This window comes from Heterocephalus glaber, unplaced genomic scaffold, assembly GCF_053883595.1.
Source record: "Heterocephalus glaber isolate CG9 unplaced genomic scaffold, H.glaber_assembly_v1.0 deba00001509, whole genome shotgun sequence".
In the NCBI taxonomy this organism is placed as follows: Eukaryota; Metazoa; Chordata; class Mammalia; order Rodentia; family Bathyergidae; genus Heterocephalus; species Heterocephalus glaber.
In genome coordinates, this window is record NW_028258325.1 from 44,767,123 (window position 1) to 44,780,048 (window position 12,926).

Genomic DNA, 12,926 nt, shown 5'->3' on the forward strand with positions numbered 1-12,926 from the left:
CCCCTATAGAGCAACAAGGAAGCTGGCTGGGATTATTTCTGGTGTTGGCCAGCCCTCATTCTAACTTTATGAACTCACCAAATTCCTGAGGCCAGGCTATCATGCCTCTGTGTGCCTAGTCTTAGGATGGTCCCTAAGTGACTCTGTTACTCCCTCACCTGCCACAGCCAAGGAAAATCCATCCCTTAGATCTGATACAACTTCCATCCAAATATTATCTTTGTTCCTGGACATAATTAAGTGTTCAGTAGATACTTTTGAAAATGGAATGAACTCTACTCATTCTTTGCTTGTTTCACTTATATTCCCTCATTTCAAAATGAATGTGTTAATCTAGCCACTGTTTTCATTATTTCTAAGCTCTGTAAAAGATTTTGGGGTACACTGGAGCCTGCAGGTTTGACTGAAATCAGCTTTGCCATTCCCTCATTATGTAGTCTCAGACCAGTTTCTCCAAACATACAAGCAAGTACCAACTGAATGACAGTGGGTCAAGGACTGTGTAAGCACAGGAGGGGGACAAATGAAAGAGACAGTGCCTGCCCACAAGCTGCAAGGATGCCACCTGGTAGTGGGATGGAGAGCTCACAAAACAACAATTGCTCTATAGTGTGATAGAGGCATGGAACAAAGATGCATGAAGTTCAGTAAAGATCTTGTGTCCAGCTGTAGATGGAAGAGGCAGTCACAGAAGGCTTCCCAGGGGAAATGGCACTTGATCTGAATTTATGAGAGAAAGGGTGGTCCTGACATAAAGGACAGAATATGCAAAGTGCAAAAAGGCCTGAGAACTCAATGACAGTTTGCAAAAGCTGGAACAAAGGCTTTAAATGGAACAATAGTGGGAGATGAGTGAGGCTAGAATGTCAGACGAGGGGCCTGTATTCCAAATTAAAATATTTATCTTTAATATGGCAGGATCTAATAGGTAGAGTTTAAAAGAAAGAGTAGCCTAGCCAAATATGCATTTTAGAATGCTCACTCCTACTAAAGACGATAAAGTAATAGAAGGAGTTAAAATATATTCATTCCACAAATATTTTATAGCATATTCGGTGTGCCTGGCACATATTTGGCAGGCAGAGTTTCTGCCAACCAAAGCATGCAGCCCAGATAAGAGACAAGACAAAGACTTGGAAATGAAGAGAAAGACACTGGTTTGATAAATATTTAGGAGGGGAGTGGGAGCTTCGCTGAATGGGGTGGAGGAAAAGGGAGAAGAAGGGATCTTCGATGTTGTCCAGGTTTCTCACTTGGATGGCTGTGTATCCAAGGATGACATTCACAGACTGTTTCTTAACAGAGGTGCCAGTGACATTTTGTACAGGAAAAGTCTTTGTGTGGGACTCTCACATGCATTTAAAAATGTTTGGCATCCTTGGATGTAATCCACTAAATGCCAACAGTATTGCCTAGTCATTGCAACATCCAAAAGTCCTTTCCTCAATCCCACTCCCTGCACACACACATTTCCAAATACCCCTTGAGAGCCAGAATCCAGAAGGAAGAATGAATTTGGCATGAGGTGGAGAGGAGAATGAACTAGTTTGGGGCAAGTTCAATTTGAGACCCTAATCAAAGCCTTCCGTGTCCGTGGAGCATCTACCTTGCAACCCCCCCACTCCCTGCCCATCAGCTACAGAACACGGGCAAGTGACAATGCAATGTCCTACTGCAGGGGAAACTGTGCTGCCCTCAGCTGAGGACCACATGGAGAGGCCATCTGCCCAGCCATTGTGGAATTCAGCTTTGCCAATCAAAATACGTTTTTTGAAAGCAATTATATTTTTCTTTCTTATTACTGCTTCCTTCTCCATACTTCCCATTCTGCCATTACCAATACCCCAGTAGTTGTCTGGGACTTAGAAGAGCTATGGTATAGCAGACCCTCTGATATACTAAGGAGGTGTACAAAGGGCAGGCTCACTCTTGCTTGGTTTTATCAGTTCTATCTTCACTTGGTTCCACAGAGCAGCTCAGTTCTCCTTAAACTTTCTTTTCATAACTCATTAAAATGCCCTTCAGGTACTCTCACTATTTCCTTCATATGTGATCTGATAATCCCTCAGATTCTGAAAGCAGAGCTCTAAGTAAGAGGTGCTCTCCCTTCCATCCTGATTCCCACTGGACTCACCATTTTCAGATGAAGGCTTCGGCATGAAGGTAAATGCCCAAAGAACACCTGCAGGTAAGATGGCTCAAGGCCAGCACTTTGGTGAATACCAGCACTGAAGGAGGGAATACAGGTAGATGTACCCAAGGAGGACCCAACAAGCAATAGGCACAAAGTAGGAGGAAAACCAGAAGCCACAAAGGAAAATCTCTTGAAGAAATAACTCTGACCAGGTATTAAATATGAAAGAGAACTCAAGTGCAGTGAAAACTAAAAATATCCTGAATACAGCAACTGGGAGAAAAATAATATCCTTGGCTTATCAATAAGGATAAGCTTCATCAACAAATTAAGGTGCATCAACAAATGACCCACATCCCAATGACTTATGAAACCAGAGGTTTATTCTTGCTCTCATTGTATGTCCACTACGGTCACTGGCTGCAGATCCATTCAGATCCTCTTCACTCTAAGACCCAGGTTGACAGGAGATCAGTGGAGGAACCAAGAAATGAATCTCAAACCTCCTGCTTCGAAATGACTAATGTTACTTTCACTCACATTTTGGTGGCCAAAGCAAATCAAGTAATCAATCTTGATTTCCGTCAGAGAACCACAGTCAGAAAATCATCTGGTAAAGAGGGGCAGATAAAGAGAAGCCCATGGGGAATGACAGAAAACACTTTTGAACAATGCATTAACTTTTAATCATGGTGATAAAATGCTTGAGATAAGCAACTCAAAGGAGCAAAGCTTTACTTTGACTCATGGTTTCAGAGGTTTCAGTCCATGGTAGGCAGGCTCCACTACTTTTAGGCCCGTGGTGAGGCAGAACATGAAGGAAGAACAGCATGGTAGGGCAAAGCTCCTCACCTCATGGTGGCTAGAAAGCAGAAAGAGGTAGAAGGATCCAGTGACATGATATACCCTTCCAGGTCATGCTCCCAGTGATCTACTTCCTCCAACCAGGCCCTACCTCCTCACAGCATATTTAGATATGAGCTCATCAGTGGATTTGATGAGGTTAGCACTATCATGATCAAATCACTTTCTAAAACCCTCATATCTGAACATATGAGCTTTTGGGGAATATGTTTATTCAAACTATAGCAAACAATAATACCATCTACCATACTTGGCAGAGCAGTCTCTGTTTAACCCTCTATTTTTCCGTGTATAAAACAACAAGGATGATTAAATTACCAACACTATCAGACTGTTGAAAATCATACATGACACAATGTATAGGAAAAATTATTAATGAAATATGAAATTCATTATTATTTTGTCCCTAATTTATACTTTGCATAGCTGTAATTATCATTATCACTATTATTCTCTCTCCATTATGTTCCTCCCACCAAAGCCTTTGCTCCTTCTATTTCATTCAACTCAGTACCCAAGGTCCTCTAACATCTGGCTTGTTTGGCATTCATTTCCTAGCATCTTTCTTTGTACCTACAAAACTACTCAGACCACTCTGTCTATATCAAGTGACTTTCTTTCCCCCAGTGCATGTCTCTCTGGTCCTTAGAAGCCCATCTTACAATCACTCTCTTTGGAAAGAAGACTTAGATTAAATCAGTTTAACACTAGTGAACTTCTCTGTTGTACAGTATGTCCTATATTATTTGGTCCCAACACAAGGCGGTATGTAAGTGTCTGGCAGTGATTTCCAATGTGTATTGTGGGCATGAAATCTTATAAGAGACCTGAGACAATGGGTCATGTTATGAGATGTGGGTCCTGTGCCAGCTACTGTCCAAGTACATCTCTAAATCTGTTTTCCATCATTCTCTATCTTGTTCTGTGCCCCAAGCAGCTGACTTATGCAGACAGAAAATCCAGCATCCCTTGCCATTGGGCTGTTGGTGGGCTTGGCAAATGGGAGGCACTAGTTTGGAGACTGGAAGGTGGAAGAGAGGCAAGCTATTCTCTCCAGCACCTCATCTTACCTACTGATTTTTGTAGTGGCCAGGTGTAAGGCTATAGCTCCCATAAGACAACCTTCCTTCCACTGCTCAAGCTCCAGTAGCACCATTCCTGTGTCTTGTCCCTTCAAGTTAAGTCATAATCTATTGCATGAAAAATTCCATAATTAGAACCTGTAGCAAAGATGGCTAATCCTGTCCACTGTACTCCACATACATACACATTAAGACATTTCATTGCTCATTTTCATCCACATTTCCCAATGGGACCATGTGTACTCTTTGAGGGCAAGTTGTTTAACTGTGTGAGAAGCCTAGCGCAACAGGACTAAATTAGACCCCTGCCTCCCAAAGGGCAGATGTTCTGGCTACAGTGATGGCTCATCTGGTCTAGAGATTTTGTCTTTCTAAAAACCCATTGGTCTGAATATAACTATGTAAAAATGCATTTCCAGTATCTCAGTGTAGGAGATTTAGTACCCAGTAAAGTTATTAAGGCTCAAAGTTTCTTTCAAAATGGAAAACAGCATGGTGACCATTCCTAGATGGTCATTTTGAACTTTTATTTTAAAAATTAAATAAGTGCGTAAGTCTTACAGAAATGATAGGTTTAGAAGACCTCAAAGGTCATCTTAATTTCCTTGTGCTCTTGTAATTCCATTTTGTAAGAAAGCAGGGTATAAATTAATCAACTTGAAGTAATAAATGTTATCTAGGGCCTTGCCACTCCGAGTGGCCCATGGGACAGCAAGATCAGCATACCCAAGAGCTTGTCAGAAATGCAGATCTCAGGTCCCCAGACCTGTGGGATCCTAATCTACATACTCTCTTGGTAGGGTTCTTGGGTGATGCCTTTGCACTGAAACTGGAGAACTAGTCTGGGAGAGTTCTCAAAGAATCTATGCTGAAGGATCTGTTGCTGTTGCTGTTGTTTTCCAATCTGTTATGGGCTGATGATACTTTTGAAAATATGGTAAAAATAAATTACTAAAATAATGAAAAACTTTAAAAGAGACACAGAAAAAATACAATCCCAAACTTTTTATGACTGGATTAAAAAAACTTATAATTACACCATTGAATCACTCTCAATGGATAGTATTTCTGTGGATTCTTTATTATTGACCAATAATTGTCCATCGATGAGCAGCAGACTGTGAACTACACTTTGAGCAAGTGCTCTAGGGTACTGCCATTTTACAGATGAAGAAGCAGGCCCCAACAAATACTATACCCAAGGCTTCATGGAAAAACCAGTGTTGAAAATTTTGATCTGCCAGGATGTTCCTGATAGGCTTGATTTACCCTAATGAAAATTGTAAATATTTATTGAGCACTGGATTTGAGTCAGATGTAACGTTTCATAGAGACTATCTCATACTCCTCTTGTATCACTGTGATGTAGATCCTGTCAATGCCTTCATTTTACAGTTGTGAAACCTCAGGTATACAGAGATTAAAATCTCTCACAGGATACCTTGGCTCAGTAACTAGTAAAGGTGAGATTTGAAATCAAGAACCAAGTTGAACCCCAATTAAAGCAAATAGAACCAATAAGATTTACATATATGTAACACACACATACACCTATATATATGAATGAAGTGGTTCGTGTGATTACGGAGGCAGCAAGTTGCAAAGTCTACAAGGCCAGTTGGGAAACTAGGGAGACCCTGGAGAGACTATGGTGTGGTATTGTTCCAGTCCAAGGGCCAACAGGCCCGAGGCCCAGGAAAAACAATGTTTCAAGTTGAGTCTTAAAGGCAAGCAAAAAGCTGATGTCCCAGCTTGAAGGAATCCAGACAGAAAGGATTCTCTCTTATTTGAAGGAAGATTAGTCCTTTTGTTCTAGTCAGTCTTCAGCTGCTTAGATGAGGTCCACACAGATTAGGAAGGACACTATGCTTTCTTCTGTCTACTGACCTAAATGTCTGTCTCATCAAGAAATGCCCTCACAGAAAGCCCAGAATAATATTTAACCAAATATTGGGGCATTCTGTGGCTGTCAAACTGACGTATAATTTTAACCATCACAGACCTTAAGTACTGCCCCTCTGTACTTTATTCCTGAATTACTAATTACAGAAACAAAAGCATCAGTTACACAGAACCTACTGGCCCAGGCTTGCAGGCAATTCTATTTTACATTAAGTCAATGTGCTCGTCCAATGCCCCTTAGGGCTTCTGGGACTATAATTTAAAAATCTATAGGATCCATGGATATGTCCAAGCATTGCTGCATCTGTTGGGGGTGCGTTACTAACAGGGATCCCCAGCACCCTAAGGTACCTCCTCATCTCCAGGCTCACATTCCCAACTGGGGCTTGATGCCTAGTGAGTGCTAGGTGAAACTCACTGCGTGGCTCATTCATAAAACCACCCCTGAAGAACCAGACTCAGTGCTGAATCTCAGGAATTGCATTAGATATTGACCCGACTCCTGAGGCAGTTTTACATGTTTCAAAGATGCTCAAGGATCTTAGTATCACAGATTTCTTCAAGGCTTAGGGACTCTGGGGTACTCCTGCTAAAAGGAAAAGCCTGGATTAAATCCACAGGTCTTTGGGGCTAAAGGGAAGGAGTATAGGAAGGCTGACATTATGTTTTCTCTCTCTTTCTCTCTCTCTCTCTCCCTCCCCCCTCCTTTCCTCTCTCTTTCTTCTTCTTCCTCTTTTCTTCCTCTTCTTCCTCCTTCTCCTCTTTCTTCTTCTCTTTCGCCTGTTCCTCTTCCCTCTCCCTCTCCTCCTTTTTTCTCTTCCTCCTCCTCCTTCTTTTTCCTCTCTCTTTTCCTCCTCCACCTTCTTCCTCTCTCTAACAGTGAGACCAGCAACTGTTGCATAGCCTAGTACTTGATATGCATTCAGTGATCAGCAAATCCTAGCTGCTACAGTGAAGAAGTATTTAAAAGCACAGCCTTCAATGCTAGACAATGCATCCCATGATAGAACCTGTGCTCTAGCTGCCTCCTTAACCTCAAATACAGCCCCCAGACCCACTTGGGCAATTTTCCCACTTTCTTAAAGGATTTGTTCAAATTTCCCCGCTTCATCTAAATATCTGAATCAGTTTCCTAGGATGCCTAAAACAACATACATACTACAAATTTAGGGAACTAAAACCAAAGAGATTTACTCTCTCTGTTCTAACAGCACAAAATCCAAAGTCAAGGTGGAAGCAAGGTCATACTTTTCTCTGAAGGCTCCAGGAGAGAATCCTTTCATGCTTTGTCCTAGACTTTGGAGGTTGCCTGCAATCCCTAGCATTCTTTGGCTTATAGATTCATCACTCCAATCCTTGCCTCTGTCCTTACATGGTCTTTCCCCTATGTGACTCTATTTTCTTAATAGGACTAGAGTCTGTGTTAATCTTTTATGACTTTATCTTAACTAATTACACCTGCAAAGGCTTTGTTCCCAAGTAAGGTCACGTTTTGCAGTTCTGAGTCAAAATGAACTTGTTGGGAGGTGTGCAACAGGATGTCTGCCCTCTGGCTTCCAAACATTCATTTCTCATATGAAAAATGCATTCACATCGTTCAACAACCTCATCATCCTTAACCCATTCCAGGATTAACTCTAAATCCAAAATCCTCTTGAAAGTAGCCAACTCTAAAGGTCCCAAGTTGCATCTAAATCGGCTACGGGTGAGCCTCTGGGCATAGTCCATCCTGGGGCAAAATCTTTCTCTATCTGTGAACCTGTGAAACCTAAAACACAAGTTATTTGCTTCCACATGGAGAGACAATAGGAAAGACATTTCCATTTCGGGGGGGGGGGGGCGGGGAAATGGAAGGAATAACATTTACAAGCCAGAAGGACAGACTCCTTCAGGCTGCCAGCCTGACAGGGATTCTCTGTGGTTCACGGCTCCCTCTCCAGGCTGTAGAGGCAGCCTCACCTTTGGAATTTTGGTGTAGGTCCAGCTGTCTTTGGGCGCCTGAATCTGCTTTCAGAATCATTCTTCATCTCATCCCATCTCTCTCTCTTTCTGTCCAGGCTGAAATACTCGAAACCTTGCCAGCCTTCCGTGGTTACCAAGGGGATCCATGACCTCAGACATAAGCATTTCCTGCAGATCCTTCCCAAATAATTCCATCTCTACTCCTGGTTTCTGTTCAGATGGCTGATTAGATCCAGAAGTCACTCACTTAATCTTTTTAGTAAATAATTTTTCAACCATACTCTTAACTTGATTCCAGATATATGAGAATTTTCTTTAAAAAAATTTTTTTTGGAGACAAGGTCTCACTAGTTAGTTCAGGCTGGCCTTGAACTCACAGTAATCCTCCTGCCTCAGCCTCCCAAGTCCTGGGATTACAGGCTTGTGTACCACCATCCCTGGCACTGAGAATTTTCTAAACCACAAGTGTTGGCTGCTCTTCATTCTCTGATTTATCTGTTTCATGTCACAATTTACTATAAGTAGCAAGGAGAAGCTAGGGTTCACCTTCCACACTTTGCTTGGTAATTTCCTCAGCTAAATATCCAAGTTTACTGCTGACAAGTGCTGCCCTTCACCCAAGAGCAGAGCACAATTGAGCCAAGTTTTCTGCCACTTTATGACAAGAAACAGTTTTTCTTCAGTGTTCACTAAGATGTTCCTTGTTTTCATCTCAGTACCACCAGAAGCATTCTAATGCTCGTACTTGTAGCGACGTTTGGTTAATGACTATATATAATATATATTCCCTAAGACTACGGGGCTTTCCCTATACTTCTCAATTCTTTCTGAATCTTAACCAGAATCGCCTTTAATCTTCATAGTTTTTGTCAACAGTCTCTTCAAGGTAAGAAGTCTAGCCTTTTTCTATCATGTGCCTCAAAATTCTTTAGCCTTTATCATTACTGAATTCCAAAGTCACTTAAAAATCTCTAAACACTTACTATAACAGTACCTGACTCTTGATACCAAAATCTGTATCAGTCAGGGTTCTCCACTGGCTTCTTTTAAGAAATTCAGGAATTCACATCCACAATCTATAGGGCAGCCCAGTAGGCAGGATGCTCAGGTGATTGATGTTACTGTCTTAGCTTGAATACAAAATCTGTAGGGCACACCAGTGGCTTGGGAACTCGGGCAGGAGTTAAGGCCACAATGCTGAGGCAGAGTTTCTTTTCCTGAAATCAGCTTTTGCTCTTAACTGGCTGTGCACAGCCCATTTAGGTTACCAAAGCAAACCCCCTTTACTTAAAGTCAACTAACTGACCATACAATGTTAACCACATCTGTAAAATACCTATGTAGAAACACAGAGATTCGTGCTTGATTAAGTAGCTGGACACACAGCCTGGCCAAGTCTACACAAAAGTAACCATCACAACTGCTCACCACCAGCATACCCTCTCTAGCATTCTTACCCTCTACTTCAATCTTTTCTTTCTTTGTTTCTCACCACAGCACTTAATAGCTTCTGGCACATTGTATGATTTACTTATTTATAATGTTGATTATTGTGCTCCCCTCTCCTTTGAATTTATGAATGTAATGATCTTTTCTGTTTTGTTCACTGATACAGCTTAAACACCTAGAATAGTGTCTAGTACTTAACCAATATGAGTTGAATGGAAAAGTTCAGACTCTTTCACCTATTAGAAGGCTACCACCAGTGGATTAAATATTTAACTTCACTGAAGGCTTAACAAGCAAACAATAATCTACCACTTTATGTTGTTATAAGGATTAAATGAGATAATGTGTATCTCTGGAATTGGGGCCCAAGCATCAGCACTTTGTAAGGCTTGCCAAGGATTCAAGTGTGCAGTTGAGACTCAGAACTCTGCCCTTCAAGGCTCTAGGTCCTGCTTCGACCAGTGCTTCTAAAACTTCAAGTGCCTGCAAGCCACCTGGGAATCTCCCTAATGGTGCAGGCCTGAACTCCACAGCTCTAGTGCTGAGTCCCTGCATTTCCAAGAAGTTCCAAGTGATGCTTAGCATCTACTGCTAGTCAACAATTACATTTCCATTAACAAGACTAGTGATTTCGGATCCAAAATAGACCCTGGAGAGCTGGGAAAGTTTTGCAACTACATAGGAGTGGGTATTGACCCTAGAGAGAACGTGGGATGGGTCTAAAAACCATTAAAAAGTGAGTTTACCTAGAGACCTTCTCAAGTTACAAGTTCTGGTAAAAATACACAAGCACACACACTTGCATAGCTAGAGCAATGCACGGTGGCCACCGAAAAATGTGAGTCCTAGAGTTAAATTGCATGAACTCAAACTCTGGTCCCACTCATCACCACCCAGGTTGTCCTTGGCAAAGCTTTTCATATCTTTACACCTCAGTTTCTCCACCTGTAGAATGAGATGCTAACAATAGCTACCTCATAGTCTTATAAAAATTAAATGAGCTCATACAGAGAAAGTACCTAGAGCAGTACCTGAAAAATAGTAAGTGCTTATTGATTGTCAGCTATTATAATTGTTAGCGTGGAAGTGGATTGATGTGGAAGTCAAGATAGGCATGTGTTCATATTTTAGTCTGGCCACATGTGACACTGAGGAATTTGACCCATCTAAGTATCAGTTTTGTTTTTGTTTTTGTTTTGGTACAGGGAATTGAACTCGGGACCTTGCACTTGCAAGGCAGGCGGTGGAACCACTGAGCTAAATCCCCAGCCCTAAGCATCAGTTTTGACATCTGTATGGGGAAACAGTAAGGCCAACTCTCCAGACCTATTGAAAGGGTCAAAATAATAAGGGTAAAGCACATGGAACATAATAAGTATTCAACAAACAATGGCTGTTGATGAAAAGTCAAATCTGGCAGGACTTTGAGGGCAGGGGACATGGCTTCTCACTAACTGTGAATAGAAGCAGGGTCACCAACTCTCAGAGTCTGTTTCTGCATCAGAGAGGTAGAGATGACCATGTGTGATTGAGGGGAGAAATGAGCAGATATGAAAGTACTTTATAAACTATAAAGCTAAAAATGCAAACATAGGCTTGAATATTGTGAAGGTCTTTCTTCTCCTGCTTCTCCTTGAGAAAAGGAAAGTGAGACTGCATGTTGTGGGATGGGACTGCCAACCACTTCCGCAAAGACATGTTTTCAGTAAAGTGGGAAGTGGATGCAGGTAATATCTCAATTTTCCGTTCTTGATTTTGTTTTTGTTTTTTCAGATAGGATCTCAATTTGCAGTTCAAGCTGGCCTTGAACTCACTGTATAGCCCAGTCTGCCCTTGAACTCATGGCAATCCTCCTGCCTCTCAAGTTCTGGAATTACAGGCACACACCACCACACTCAGCAATATCTCACTTTCGACTCAAGCCTGGTTATGCTTTGAAAGAAATGTCGTCGCTCATTAAATAACAACAACACATCCCTTTTGCTTGGTTGGTGGGATAGCTTCCCTGCAGCAAGGCTTTCCTCCCATACCACCTTCCTTCCTTTGCAGATTTTGGTGGCATTTCCTTTGCCAAAATCCCCCCAAACATATCTCAATAAATCCATTAGAAGGAGATGGGGGAAGGCCGTGTGCTTAATGGGTGTCTAAAACCAAAATTGGATAATGCACTCCAGAGAGCGCTCTTGGGGGGACAAGGTGGCACCTCATGATGCCAGGCCACTTGTCTCAGCTAATAAATGTCTCTCCCCAGCAGTCGTCCCATGTGCCTGGCTCCTAAGTGCCATCTGGCACTCACGTCTTGAGCTCTGCAGCTTCTGCATGTGATCCAGACAGCTACAGCTCACTTCCATGTGGCAACGCAAGTGTATCGACATTTATCATTGGCTTCTACTTTCCAGAGCAGAGAGACAGCCTGGCAGACACAGAGGATGCACATCTCCATGGTATCACACCCAGCAGCTGACATGAGGGCTTACTTCTTATTCTGTCACCCTTTGGCACAGGCTCCTCTGCTCAGTGCTAATGACAATCACTAACTCGTGCTTTGAACAAGGGAAGGAGACAGAGTTACTCCAAAACCCACACTCCATGCAAGCTCCTCTCTCTAGGACAAGATTATTCAACTTTTGCAGATGCAATTCACATTTCAAACAAATATATACATAAATATATTTCCATATGTTTCTGTTAAAAATAAAGTGGCATTATTTGAGCATGTATCTGTGCATGTGTCAGTGTGTTCACATATGCATGTCTATGTGGATAAACAGCATATAAAAATACAGGTTATTTCCCAACAAACTGTATCCTAAACTGTTGCTCAATTTTCCATGACTAGGTCTCAGATTTTTATTCCCCAAACCCCTTTGAAGGGCTAAAAAGATGCTAGGAGCCAAAATGTTTTCTCTGTCTAAAGTCTTAGTTCATTAACAAGAGTCTTAAGTGAATTCTAAGAAGAAGGGAAAACAATTCTGAGCAAAAGAGAAAATGTGATTCAACTTTTGGAGCCACTGAAAATACTAAGTAAACCAGAAAGTTCCCCACCATCACCTCATTTATTCAGGTTTACCCCATTCTTCCCAGCCCCCTCTTTTCTTTTAACCACAAGCCATTGTTTTAAAGGTGAGCTCATGGTCAAAACAATGAATCTTATCTAACTGGGGCTGTCAAAGAAAGAACCTCTGGCCCAGAGTTATCAGGGCTCTTGTTTACTATGATCTCATAGTCAAATGGTCAGGCTTAGAACTGGTCAGAGAGTCGTGCAGTCGCAAGTCAGGAAGGTGACAACAGTCTCGGCTTTCTGAATTCTCTGTAGAGAAGACCAAGCAGGAAATGCTGGTGAGTGGACAAAAGTTCCATAAAGAGAAAAGAAAAAGACCTTACCAGAAAGGGAGAACAGATGTGGGCTTCTATTATGTGTCAGCATTGCTATGAACCATGGTACAGCTCAATAAATATTATCCAAGGTGAATTGAAAGATCTCTATCAGCCTGAACAAAGGCACAGACAGAACTCAAATTTCTATTAAGGGC